Source organism: Eumetopias jubatus, unplaced genomic scaffold (genome assembly GCF_037043125.1).
Source record: "Eumetopias jubatus isolate StellerSeaLion01/CBP00866 unplaced genomic scaffold, mEumJub1_p1.0 scaffold_7, whole genome shotgun sequence".
In the NCBI taxonomy this organism is placed as follows: Eukaryota; Metazoa; Chordata; class Mammalia; order Carnivora; family Otariidae; genus Eumetopias; species Eumetopias jubatus.
The window spans coordinates 128134110-128148302 of record NW_028274813.1 but is presented as its reverse complement, the minus strand read 5'-3'; the positions used below and the strand labels follow the sequence as shown (position 1 = coordinate 128148302).

The window sequence follows — 14193 nt, the reverse complement described above, 5'->3', positions numbered from 1 at the left end:
GTCGGCTCCGCGGAGGGACGTGGCTGCAGTGGCTAAGCGGCGGGTGGAATCCTCGCGGGACAGTGTGGTCTCAGGACCCTTGGGGTCACAGAAAGACCGGGGGTGCCTGAGAGCTCCCAGGTATCGGAGCGGGGAAGCCGGCTGCAGAGATGGAGCCGAGGCGTGGGCTCTCAGCTCGGGGTTGCCATAGACTGTGATCCGCGGCCCAGTCAGGCCACGGCTCCTCCAGCAGGGACCCAACAAGCGGCAGAGCCGGGGAGACTCCCCTTCCTCCCCCGGGAGGAACGGCGCGGGAGCGCACCGCAGGGATCTGCTGGGTTTGGAGACTCCACACCGGGTCGGGTGCCAGACATAGAAACGCTCGGTCACAGGCCGGGTGAGCACGGAGAGCGGCCGGAGACCGGGGAGACCGGAGTGACTGCTTTTCTCTGGGGGGGGCACTGAGGAGCGGGGCCCTGAGTTCTCAGCTCCTCCGGGTGGAGATTGGGAGGCCACCATTTTCACCCTGGACCTCCAAAGCTGTACCGAGAGCTTGCAGGGAACAAAAGCTCCTGAGAACAAACCAGAGCAGCTTGCTTAGCCCGGACGACAAGGGTGGGGCAATTCCGCCTCCGGCAAAGACATTTGGGAACCATGACAACAGGCCCCTCCCCCAGGAGATCAGCACGAACAGCCAGCAAGCCAAGACCAAGTTTACAGATCAAGGAGAACAGGAGAACTCCAGCCCTAGGGGAATACTGCACATAGAACTCATGGCTTTTTTTTTACCATGATTCATTAGTTTTTCAAAGTTAATTTTTTTAACTGTTTCTTAATTTTTCTTTTCCGCTTTTTCAACCATCTTATCAATCCTTTTTTAAAAAAAACATTTTTTATTTTTCATTTTTAGAGTCATATTTTATCCCTTCATAGTAGTTACCCTTATTTTTGGCATGTATATATATATGTTGTTCTCTCTTTAAAATTTAAAGATACAGTTTCTTCTAACAGATCAAAATATACCCTAAATCACTAGTGTATGGCTTTGTTCTAGTCTCCTGCCTGATCACATTCTCTTCCCTTTTTTTCCTTTTTTTTAAATCTTCTTCTTTCCTTTTTCAAACTTCTTATTAATTACTTTTATAAAATCTTTTATAATTTTCATCTTTACACCATCTTCCATCCCTTCATTGTATCAACCCTTATTTTGTACATATATAAGTCTTTCTTCCTTTAAAATTTTAGGAGGCACTTTTTTCTAACAGACCAATATACGCCCAAAATCTAGTGTGTGGCACTGATCTATGCACTAGCGTCATCATATTTGATCATATTGAGTTTTTTTTGTATTGTTCTGTTTTTGTTTTTATCTTTTTGTTTATTTTTTTTCTTTCTCTTTCTTTTTTCTTTCTTTCCCTTTCTTTTCCCCTGGTTTCAGGTCTTTTCTGATTTGTATAGAGTATATTTGCTGGGGACATTGTTAACCTGTTAGCATTTTGTTCTCTCATTCATCTAATCTCCTCTGGACAAAATGACAAGAAGAAAAAAATCACCTCAGCAAAAAGAACAAGAGGTAGTACTGTCTGCCAGGGACCTACTCAATACGGACATTAGTACGATGTCGGAACTAGAGTTCAGAATCATGACTTTAAAGATATTAGCTGGGCTTGAAAAGAGCATGAAAGTTATTAGAGAAACCCTTTCTGGAGAAATAAAAGAACTAAAATCTAACGAAGTCGAAATCAAAAAGGCTATTAATGAGGTGCAATCAAAAATGGGGGCAGTAACTGCTAGGATACATGAGGCAGAAGAGAGAATCAGCGATATAGAAGACCAAATGATGGAAAATAAAGAGGGTGAGAAAAAGAGACAAACAACTACAGGATCACGAGGGCAATATTCGAGAGATAAACGATACGATAAGATGAAACAACATTAGAATAATTGGGATCCCAGAAGAAGAAGAAACAGAGAGAGGGGCAGAAGGTATATTGGAGCGAAGAATAGCAGAGAACTTCCCTAATGTGAGGAAGGAAACAGGCATCAAAATCCAGGAGGCACAGAGAACCCCTCTCAAAATCAATAATAAGTCAACACCCCGACATCTAAGAGTAAAACCTACGAGTCTCAGAGACAAAGAGAAAATCCTGAAAGCAGCTTGGGAGAAGAGACATGTAACCTACAATGGTAGAAATATTAGATTGGCAACAGACCTATCCACAGAGACCTGGCAGGCCAGAAAGGACTGGCATGAGATCTTCAGAGCACTAAATGAGAAAAATATGCAGCCAAAAATACTATATCCAGCTAGGCTATCATTGAAAATTGAAGGAGAGATAAAAAGCTTCCAGGACAAACAAAAACTAAAGGAATTTGCAAACACGAAACCAGCCCTCCAAGAAATATTGAAAGGGGTGTTCTAAGCAAAGAGAGCGCCTAAAAGCAGCATAGATCAGAAAGGAACACAGACAATATACAGTAACAGTCACCTACAGGCAATACAATGGCACTAAATTCATACCTTTCAATAGTTACCCTGAATGTAAATGGGCTAAATGCCCCAATCAAAAGACACAGGCTATCGGATTGGATTAAAAAACAAGACCCATCCATATGCTGTCTGCAGGAGACTCATTTTAGACCCAAAGACACCCCCAGATTGAAAGTGAGGGGGTGGAAAACCATTTACCATGCTAATGGACACCAAAAGAAAGCTGGGGTGGCAATCCTTATATCAGACAAATTAGATTTTAAAACAAAGACTGTAATAAGAGATGAGGAAGGACACCATATCCTACTTAAAGGGTCTATCCAACAAGAAGATCTAACAATTGTAAATATCTATGCCCGTAACATGGGAGCAGCCAATTATATAAGGCAATTAATAACAAAAGCAAAGAAACACATTGACAACAATACAATAATAGTGGGGGACTTTAACACCCCCCTGACTGAAATGGAGAGATCATCTAAGCAGAAGATCAACAAGGAAATAAAGACTTTAAATGACACACTGGACCAAATGGACTTCACAGACATATTCAGAACATTCCATCCAACAGAATGTGTATTCCGTTGGAATACACATTCTTCTCTAGTGCCCATGGAACATTCTCCAGAATTGATCACATCCTAGGTCACAAATCAGGTCTCAACCGGTACCAAAAGATTGGGATTATTCCCTGCATGTTTTCAGACCACAATGCTTTGAAATTAGAACTCAATCAGAAGAGGAAAGTCGGAAAGAACTCAAATACATGGAGGCTAAAGAACATCCTACTAAAGAATGAATGGGTCAACCAGGAAATTAAAGAAGAATTAAAAAAATTCATGGAAACCAATGAAAATGAAAACACAACTGTTCAAAATCTTTGGGATACAGCAAAGGCAGCCCTGAGAGGAAAGTATATAGCAATACAAGCCTTTCTCAAGAAACAAGAAAGGTCTCAAATACACAACCTAACCCTACATCTAAAGGAGCTGGAGAAAGAAGAGCAAATAAAGCCTAAACCCAGCAGGAGAAGAGAAATAATAAAGATCAGAGCAGAAATCAATTTAATAGAAACCAAAAGAACAGTAGAACAGATCAACGAAACTACGAGTTGGTTCTTTGAAAGAATTAACAAGATTGATAAACCCCTGGCCAGACTTATCCAAAAGAAAAGAGAAATGACCCAAATCAACAAAATCCTGAATGAAAGAGGAGAGATCACAACTAGCACCAAAGAAATACAAACAATTATAAGAACATATTATCAGCAACTCTATGCCAGCAAATTAGATAACCTGGAAGAAATGGGTGCATTCCTAGAAATGTATCAACTACCAGAATTGAACCAGGAAGAAATAGAAAACCTGAACAGCCCTATAACCACTAAGGAAATTGAAGCAGTCATCAAAAATCTCCCAACAAACAAAAGCCCAGGGCCAGATGGCTTCCCAGGGGAATTCTATCAGACATTTAAAGAAGAATTAATACCTATTCTCCTGAAACTGTTCCAAAAAATAGAAATGGAAGAAAAACTTCCAAACTCATTTTAGGAGGCCACCATTACCTTGATCCCAAAACCAAAGACCCCATCAAAAAGGAGAACTACAGACCAATATCCTTGATGAACATAGATGTAAAAATTCTCACCAAAATACTAGCCAATAGGATCCAACAGTACATTAAAAGGATTATTCACCACGATCAAGTGGGATTTATCCCTGGGCTGCAAGGCTGGTTCAACATCCACAAATCAATCAACATGATACAATACATTAACAAAAGAAGGAACAAGAATCATATGATCCTCTCAATAGATGCAGAAAAAGCATTTGACAAAGTACAGCATCCTTCCTGGATCAAAACTCTTCAGAGTATAGGGATAGAGGGTACATACCTCAACATCATAAAAGCCATCTATGAAAAACCTACAGCGAATATCATTCTCAATGGGGAAAAGCTGAGAGCTTTTCCCCTAAGGTCAGGAACGCGGCAGGGATGTCCACTATCACCACTGCTATGCAATATAGTATTAGAAGTCCTAGCCACAGCAATCAGACAACAAAAAGAAATCAAAGGCATCCAAATTGGCAAAGAGGAAGTCAAACTCTCACTCTTTGCAGATGATATGATACTGTATGTGGAAAACCCAAAAGACTCCACCCCAAAACTGCTAGAACTCATACAGGAATTCAGTAAGGTAGCAGGATATAAAATTAATGCACAGAAATCAGTGGCATTCCTATACACCAACAACAAGACAGAAGAGACACAAATCAAGGAGTCGATCCCATTTACAATTGCACCCAAAATCATAAGATACCTAGGAATAAGTCTAACCAAAGAGGCAAAGGATCTGTACTCAGAAAACTATAAAATACTCGTGAAAGAAATTGGAAAAGACACAAAGAAATGGAAAAACGTTCCATGCTCACGGATTGGAAGAACAAACATTGTGAATATGTCAATGCTACCTAGAGCAATCTACACATTCAATGAAATTCCCATCAAAATACCATCCACCTTTTGCAAAGAAATGGAACAAATAATCCTAAAATTTGTATGGAACCAGAAGAGAGCCCGAATAGCCAGAGGAATATTGAAAAAGAAAAGCAAAGCTGGCGGCATCCCAATTCCGGACTTCCACCTCTATTACAAAGCTGTCATCATCAAGACAGTATGGTACTGGCACAAAAAGAGACACATAGATCAATGGAACAGAATCAAGAGCCCAGAAATGGACCCTCAACTCTATGGTCAACTCATCTTCGACAAAGCAGGAAAGAATGTCCAATGGAAAAAAGACAGTCTCTTCAACAAATGGTGTTGGAAAAATTGGACAGCCACATGCAGAAGAATGAAACTGGACCATTTCCTTACACCACACACAAAAATAGACTCCAAATGGTTGAAAGACCTAAACGTGAGACAGGAGTCCATCAAAATCCTAAAGGAGAACACAGGCAGCGACCTCTTCCACCTCAGCCGCAGCAACTTCTTCCTAGAAACATCGCCAAAGGCAAGGGAAGCAAGGGCAAAAATGAACTATTGGGATTTCATCAAGATAAAAAGCTTTTGCACAGCAAAAGAAACAGTCCACAAAACCAAAAGACAACCGACAGAATGGGAGAAAATATTTGCAAATGACATATCAGATAAAGGGCTAGTATCCAAAATCTATAAAGAACTTATCAAACTCAACCCCCAAAGAACAAATGATCCAATCAAGAAATGGGCAGAAGACATGAACAGACATTTTTCCAAAGATGACATCCAAATGGCCAACAGACACATGAAAAAGTGCTCAGCATCGCTCGGCATCAGGGAAATCCAAATCAAAACCTCAATGAGATACCACCTCACACCAGTCAGAATGGCGAAAATTAACAAGTCAGGAAAGGACAGATGTTGGCGGGGATGTGGAGAAAGGGGAACCCTCCTACACTGTTGGTGGGAATGCAAGCTGGTGCAACCCCTCTGGAAAACAGTATGGAGGTTCTTCAAACAGTTGAAATAGAGCTACCATACGATCCAGCAATTGCACTACTGGGTATTTATCCCAAAGATACAAATATAGGGATCCGAAGGGGTACGTGCACCCCAATGTTTATAGTGGCAATGTCCACAATAGCCAAACTGTGGAAAGAGCCAGGATGTCCATCGACAGATGAATGGATAAGGAAGAGGTGGTATATATACACAATGGAATATTATGCAGCCATCAAAAGGAAGGAGATCTTTCCATTTGCAACGACGTGGATGGAACTGGAGGGTGTTATGCTGAGTGACATAAGTCAATCAGAGAAAGACATGTATCATATGACCTCACTGATATGAGGAATTCTTAATCTCAGGAAATAAACTGAGTGTTGCTGGAGTGGGGGTGGGAGGGATGGGGTGGCTGGGTGATAGACATTGGGTAGCGTATGTGCTATGGTGAGCGCTGTGAATTGTGCAAGACTGTTGAATCACAGATCTGTACTTCTGAAACAAATAATGCAACATGTGTTAAGAAAAAAGAAAAAGAAGAAGATAGCAGGAGGGGAAGAATGAAGGGGAGTAAGTCGGAGGGGGAGACGAACCATGAGAGAGGATGGACTCTGAAAAACAAACTGAGGGTTCTAGAGGGGAGGAGGATGGGGCGATGGGTTAGCCTGGTGATGGGTATTAAAGAGGGCACGTTCTGCGTGGAGCACTGGGTGTTATGCACAAACAATGTATCATGGAACACTACATCAAGAACTAATGATGTAATGTATGGTGATTAACATAACAATAAAAAAGTAGGTTTACATACAGTATGGTCTTGACTAAAAATACATCCAAAAGAAAAAGGCTGGAATTAAATATACCTAAATATTGCTGATAATTTTCTATAGGCACCTGGATTAGAAATTATTTGCTTTCTTATATTTTGGTTTCACTAAGTTTTAGTAAAATGAGAATACATTCTTTTGAAAAATGGAGACAATATTAAGAAGCAAAGTAGGAAGTGTGGAAACCCAGAGAGTTTACCAGTACATCATGTGGCCATGGCCATACGCTGGGGTCCCCTGACTTAATATGGACCAGATCACCTGCTGCCTGGGGCCCTGCTAGCACTTTATGTACTTTGAGATGAGCCACAGGAAGGGGTCCGCAGGCAAAGAAGAGCCCTACCGATTTAATTCAGGACTGAAGAGGTTGCTATTCTTAGGTCTACGAGGTGGATTATGTCCCAAGCTGAAAACCAGGATCCAACTACCCTTGTCAAGAGACCTGCCTGTGTGTTTCAGGAAGTCATTTACTCCTGCCTCCCTTTCTCCATCTGTAAATGGAAAGGACAGGAGCATAAAAATGAACAGGACCGTGTTTATCAATCTCCACCATGATACCCTATGCAAAGGATACCAAGGCAAAGCCTCGCCAGGTAGATCCCGGCCTCGTTTTACTGCTAAGGAAACAAGCTCAAATCAACTGGAAAGGTGCCCAAAATCCTGGTGGCAGGTCTGTGGTGGAGCCAGGATTTGAATCTCAAAACTGTCTGACTCCAGAGCCCATGCTGAGAGTCTTGCCCAAGGTCACCCAGGCAGTGAGCACAGAAGTGATTCCATGAACCACAGGACATGAATTACGGGCAGCTGAAAATGAACAAGAAGCATCTAGCAGGCCAGGCAATATGGAAACACCCAGTAAGAGCCACACACGTGTTTGCCAGCACATTGCTAAACACACAGAAAATGGCATGTGATCAGCATCTGGGGAGAGGGGGTGGAACACGGGCCAAACCAAGTGACCAATTTTACAATGTCATTTATTTTAGAAAAAAATTAATGAGGGTAACTTCAATATCAATGAAGTTGCAAGTATATAATGAGCTAGGCTTGTTCCCATGAGGGAGAGCTTTTTAATTATTTTTTCAGATGAACTACAGTCACAGTGTATTTGATCCATACCCGACCCACACTCTTTGGAGAGTTAAAACACATTTTACCCAATGTCAAGTTAAAATAAAAACTCATCAGAAGCGAAATAACTCTTGGCTCCCAGGGCTCTGATGCAAAGGTGGGTTCGCTCTGGTTGCTGGCTGGTATCATAGTGACCTTTGTACTAAACAAACACTTGGCAGATGAAATCGGAGAATAATTCTCTTTGCATCAACTGGAACACAGAGGGCTCCCCTGGGTTTCAATATAAGTGATGAAAAAGAAAAACAGGACACATTGGTGTCTGATGTGTGTGCCACCCGACTTGCGAGCCATTGCTGTGTGTACTGGGGCAGTCTGCAAGGGCTCCATTCTTCCTGGGTATGCAGAGGGCACCCATGGGAAGCCTTCTTGAAGAATCGATTTCCTCTAGCCAGCTTCCATTCTACCTAAGACTTCTCTGTCTCAATATCCTCCTCTGTGTATGCACACACCTGTGCATGCGTGTATTATTATCACCCGTGTGTTTGCCAAACACACTCACACGACTCAAAATGGTCTGGTTTCATCTGGATCCCTTTCTGCATTTTGAAGACCTCATGCACATGTAATAAAATTGCACAGAACTATACATACACAGACACAAATGAGTGCACAGAATGCTGGTAAAATCTGAATCAACTCCATGGACTGTACCGATGTTAATTTCCTCGTTTTGATACTGTACCACAGTTATGTGCAATGTTACCATTGGGGGAAACTGGATGAAGGGTATGGGGGACTTCCCTATAATTTGCCACAATTTGTGATTCTAGCATTATCTCAAGTTAAAAAAAAACTCCATCTTCAAAAAATTTCTTGGGCACCTATTAATAAATAAATCACAACAATGCAGTTCCTTACAGAAACGTTGAGACAAAAGATGCAAGAGTCTTGGCTCAGTCTGGTACTGGTCCCCTTGGTACCAGTTAGGGGCTGAATCAGGTCCCCCCCGTGCCCCCAAAATTCCTATGTTGGAGCTCCAACCTCCAGGACCTCAGCATGTGACTGCCTTTGGAGACAGAGCCTGAAAGAGGTAATAAGGTTAAATGAGGTCCTATGGGTTGGCCCTAAGCCACTCTGACTGGTGTCCTTATAAGACACAGAGACACCCCAGGGATGCATCCATAGAGGAAAAATTCTGTGAAGGCAGGAGGAGGGGTAGGTGCCGTGTGCCAGCCAAGGAGAGAGGCCCTAGAGGAAACCAACTCTCCTGACTCCTTGATCTTGGACTTGCAGCTTCCAGAACTGTGAGAAAATACACCCCTGTGGTTTGAGCCACCCTGAGGACAGCCTTAACAAACTAATACAGTACCCATGTCCCGCCCACCCCAGTCATCTGGTTTTGTCCCCTGGTAAGGAGCTCCAGAGCCCATGGCATCCACCTTTAAAAGGGAAATGGTGGCTCTCAAGTGTGGCAGGAAACCAAATCGAGGAAGGAACAAAGGTCCTGGCAAAGAAGAGCTAAGCAGCAGGTACCAACTCTTCCCTACCCATGCGAGACTGGTGCTCCACTATCTGGGGAGCTGTCACAACATAGAAGACAGAATGCAAGTTTTCGGGGTGAGCCCATGGGGCAGAACCAGGAGCAGCATGTGGGAAGCTGTGAGGAGCCAGATTTCTATCACAACAGAAGCACAAGTGCCTAATGGCTATAATGGTTCAAGAAGGGAATGAAGAGAGGTGTCTGGGTGGCTCAGTCATTAAGCATCTGCCTTTGGCTCAGGTCATGATCTCGGGGTCCTGGGATCGAGCCCCACATCAGGCTCCCTGCTCCATGGGAAGCCTGCTTCTCCCTCTCCCTCTCCCCCTGCTTGTGTTCCCTCTCTCGCTGTCAAATAAATAAAATCTTAAAAAAAAAAAAAATGAAGGGAATGAAGAGCCATGTGAGGGGAGGGCCCCTGCATTGCTGGAGACAGGGAAGCAGAAGGAGGAATACACCAGCTGCCCCTGTCTAAGAAGGGTCAGCTCTAATCTGCACCCACCCTGGAGAAGGCTCCAGAACCCTACCCTGGACTGTTAGCCTGGACCACCCTCCCCTCTCCCTCCTCTTCCCACATCTCGGGCTGTGACACCCACTTCTCATTCCGATCCCACCTCTCCCTTTAGCTGTGAGGCACCCTGCGCTCTTTCCTCCTTGCTGGCTTCTGTGACTTTTATTTCCTGAAGCCTTCACGCTGTCTTGTGCAATGCCCTGACTTGTACCTGACCCCCTGGACCATCCACTGGCCCTCTCCCCACAGCCCTAGCCTTGTGACAGATCCCAGACGAACATGGGAAAACCCCCGCCCTCAGACCTGGAGTCCAGCTCCATTCAGCTAACTTCTCTCAGGCAAGTCCCTGAACCTCTCAGAATCGTGTCCCTGTCTGCCTCATTTACAACAGCGAACACGTTAAAAAACGCATGTCCACTGTGACTTTTATTTCCTGAAGCCTTCACGCTGTCTTGTGCAATGCCCTGACTTGTACCTGACCCCCTGGACCATCCACTGGCCCTCTCCCCACAGCCCTAGCCTTGTGACAGATCCCAGATGAACATGGGAAAACCCCCGCCCTCAGACCTGGAGTCCAGCTCCATTCAGCTAACTTCTCTCAGGCAAGTCCCTGAACCTCTCAGAATCGTGTCCCTGTCTGCCTCATTTACAACAGCGAACACGTTAAAAAACGCATGTCCAAAAAGAGAGGGCATTAAACATCGCGGTACAGATCCACAAGAGAATGTTATGTTTACAGTAGTAGCACCACAGACTATTTAGTAACATGAGACAATATGCATCAAATATTGAGAGAGATGTTTGTTATAAACACATTTTTAAAGATTATTTACTGGGGGGGGAGGGAGAGAGCGTGCGCACACATGAGTGAGTGTGGGGGGCAGAGGGGGAGAGAGAATCTCAAGCAGACTCCCCGCTGAGCGTGGAGGCCAACACAGGTCCCAGTCTCAGGACCACAAGATCATGACCTGAGCCAAAACCAAGAGTCAGACGCTTAACCAACTGTGCCACCCAGGTACCCCCGAAACACATTTTTGGTAGAAAATCATACCAATGCAGAAAAAAAAGACATTATATAATCATAAAGCTAAGAGTAGTGCTTCTTTATTCTTTCTTCATACTTCCGAAGTTGTCAACAGTGACATGCTTTTTATGTCATACTTTTTAACTAGGAATAAAGTTATTTAAAAAAATCTCTACCACTCTCGTTTCACCTGTTTCCTCCTCAAAGAGAACAAGGTTACAGTCAACCTAATGAGGGACACAGTGAGTCCATCACATTATTCTACTTACCCTCGCCTACAATACGACGGGCCAGGTTTTAAACTTGGAGAAACAGGACAGCTAAGAACACGGAGCTCATGGAAGGTCACATCATGGGCCAGAGGCCCACTGAGGAGAATCCCAAAGGCGCGACTCTTGGACCCTGGTCATGCCTCACATCCAACGGTCTCCACTGCCACGCTGCCCCATCAGTCCCGCTCGGAAGAAAGAGTGCCACGTGCCACCCACAGGTCATTGTCTAGCTGCTCGGTGAGGCTTGGATCCATGTCATATGGTTGTGAAAAGCCTGCCAGCAGAGCCATGTCCCCATTCAGCTGCTTTTGTCCCCTGGTAATGAGCTCCCTTGGCTCCCTCCCCGTGCTGGAAAGGGGCAGCTGCAGAATGGTGCCAGCCAGAGAAGCCCCTGGGGAACGGCCCATCCAGGAATTCAGGAGCTTGGCCGTGGTCCGGCCACAACCATCCAAAGCCAACAGTCATTTCAGTGGACAATATTGGCTGGACTTGAGATGGAAGACTTCCATGCCCCCCTCATTCTAGGGTCCAAAACATGGCCACGCAGGAGCGCACACACCCCAAGACTGGGGACCCAGGACACGCACACCCCAGGGGCAGGTCTTATCGCCAATGGCCTGTGGACACCCAGAGGAAAGGATCAGCTGTGAACAAGTCTGTGGTTGACAACGGAGCAATTGATCATCTTTTCCATCTCCAACCCACACTCACGTTTTAGGCATATGGCCAGATGGCTGGCTGTGGGCCTCTTGCTCTTCACCAGCTTCACAGGTGCTGGAAGCAGGGGACACACGGGCTATTCCACCCTGACGGACACGCATCTACACAAACAGTCCCAGCGCCAGATCCTTCAGACTTTCCTCTTCTCTGTAGGCAGGTATAAAAGGCCATAATGCAGTAGTCCCTTCTAGTGGGTTCCCCCATATACTTCCCAAAGCTTTAAGTGGCTTCAGGAAGTAGCTCCCCTTGGGTGCCTGGGTGGCTCAGTTGGTTAAGCGACTGCCTTCGGCTCAGGTCATGATCCTGGAGTTCTGGGATCGAGTCCTGCATCAGGCTCCCTGCTCAGCAGGGAGTCTGCTTCTCCCTCTGACCCTCCCCCTCTCACGTGCTCTCTCTCTCAAATAAATAAAATCTTAAAAAAAAAAAAAAAAAAGGGAAGTAGCTCCCCATTAGAGGAGATAAAGGTGACAATATTCCTGTGATCACATTATTTTATGTCCTGTACAATAAATGAGTAAACCAGTTATACTCTGCATATACTGTGGTCTTCTTAAATTGTTCCTGGAGAATCCCAAGCATGCACAGGATAGTAAGATCACATACTGGGCTGACCTCCCCCAGAAGGCTTACTCTTTTCTTCTCCCTGTAAACATGTACCCATGAAACCAGTTCAGAGGCACTCAGAGAGCCCATCTCAACAGCTGTGTACGGTCATGTTTTGGAATTTGCCAGATGGACCAGCGCCAAGAGGTCCATGTGCCACACAGATATTTCCAACTCTGTTTATCACAGAAGAAAAAAAAATGGCACCCAAGTAGAAATTTGCCTGAAACATTCTTCCTTACAAAGACTCACAGCAAATCCCATGGTCTCAGAACTGGAGAAGGCCCTCTGCCTTTAACGGTCCACCTGCCACACACAAAACCAAAGCGTCTCCTCACCCTAAAGCTTTGCACACACAAACCAGGTCCCACCCACTGCAGGGAAAGACCGTGACCTAACTCAGCAGTGAAGACTTCCAGAAGCAGGTTCTGGGCCTGCTGCCCCAGGCAGGAAGTCCCAAGCCAAGGTGATTCAGCACTGACAGGACTTGAGGAAGGATTCCGGGGAGGAATTTTTCTGCTAGCTTCTATCATCAGAGACAAGAACTCAGCTACTCATTCCCCACTTCCTTTTCTGGGCTTTGATTTATGTACTTGCTATGACTCCTACCAGAAAACAGCTCTCCCAGGGTCTAGGGTGACATCAGTCAAGTCCAAGACCAACGGTCTGGATGGACCTCAGGAAGCTATCTGGCTCAATGCTGTGGCCCACGTCCTAGTCTGCATCAGACTTACATGGAGTGGCTGTTGCTCAAGCTTTAGAAAGAGCAAAATGTAAATGATGTCCTTAGTACCTTTAGTACCCACCCGGACCACATGGGGAGAGGGCCTGGCCTCAGCCTGGGATATCTTCTATGTTGGGTTCCACATCGTAGTGGAAGCTAAGTCACGACCAGGCTCCAGGTGATCTACCCCTTTAGAGAGAGGACACACACTCCACCTTTCTCACCCTAAGTCTGTTCTCAAAGAACAGGAAACATACATTTGCAACATATTTGTCCAACAAAAGCATGTACTCCATAGCTGGGACAGAAAGCCACCGAGGAAACTCGGCATGAAAGTGTATAACTATTCCAAACCCTCCTAGCTCAGAAACCTCGGGCAGTGCATGGTGGAAACTCAACAGGTACAAAGCTTTAGGTCACATTCTGTTCAAATTCTCTTTTATCCTAAACCTCTGTATGGTAATTAATGGTGCTCCAGGAAGCAAAACGTTTCCACAGGAAGAGGTAATTCTGTCAAAGCTCAGCACTCAGTGAGTGGGGACAGGTCTTTACAATCCAACTGTTTGTGGGAGGCCACTTAGTGAACAAGGGACGGAGATGCTTGGCAGGCCCTCACCCTACAAATGGCCATACGACAGTGCCCCAAGGCAGTGACAGAGGACCCCCGTTTGTTGTAAGAAAAGCTCACACTTCGAGGTTGCTTAACCTTAGACCTGTGAATGGCTTCCATCTTGCCAGTTGAAAATATCAGAAGCTAGGACACAAAATAATTTTTGAACAACTCACACGGACCTTATTCCTTCCTAAATACCCAGCTCCTGTGTATACCCTCATTGCAGAATTACCAGAAGTCACCAACTTTGAATGATACCAAATGCTGAGAAGACAATCATTTCTCCCCCTTTGAACTTCAATAGAACAATGACCAGATGATCATTTCAATTA

General features: G+C 44.8%; 1 protein-coding gene across 3 annotated transcripts in view; it reads right to left on the bottom strand.

Moving 5' to 3' along the window:
* Window positions 1–14193, bottom strand: part of SLCO3A1 (solute carrier organic anion transporter family member 3A1) — a 319452-nt gene that overhangs the window by 234410 nt on the left and 70849 nt on the right. The window lies entirely within an intron of this gene.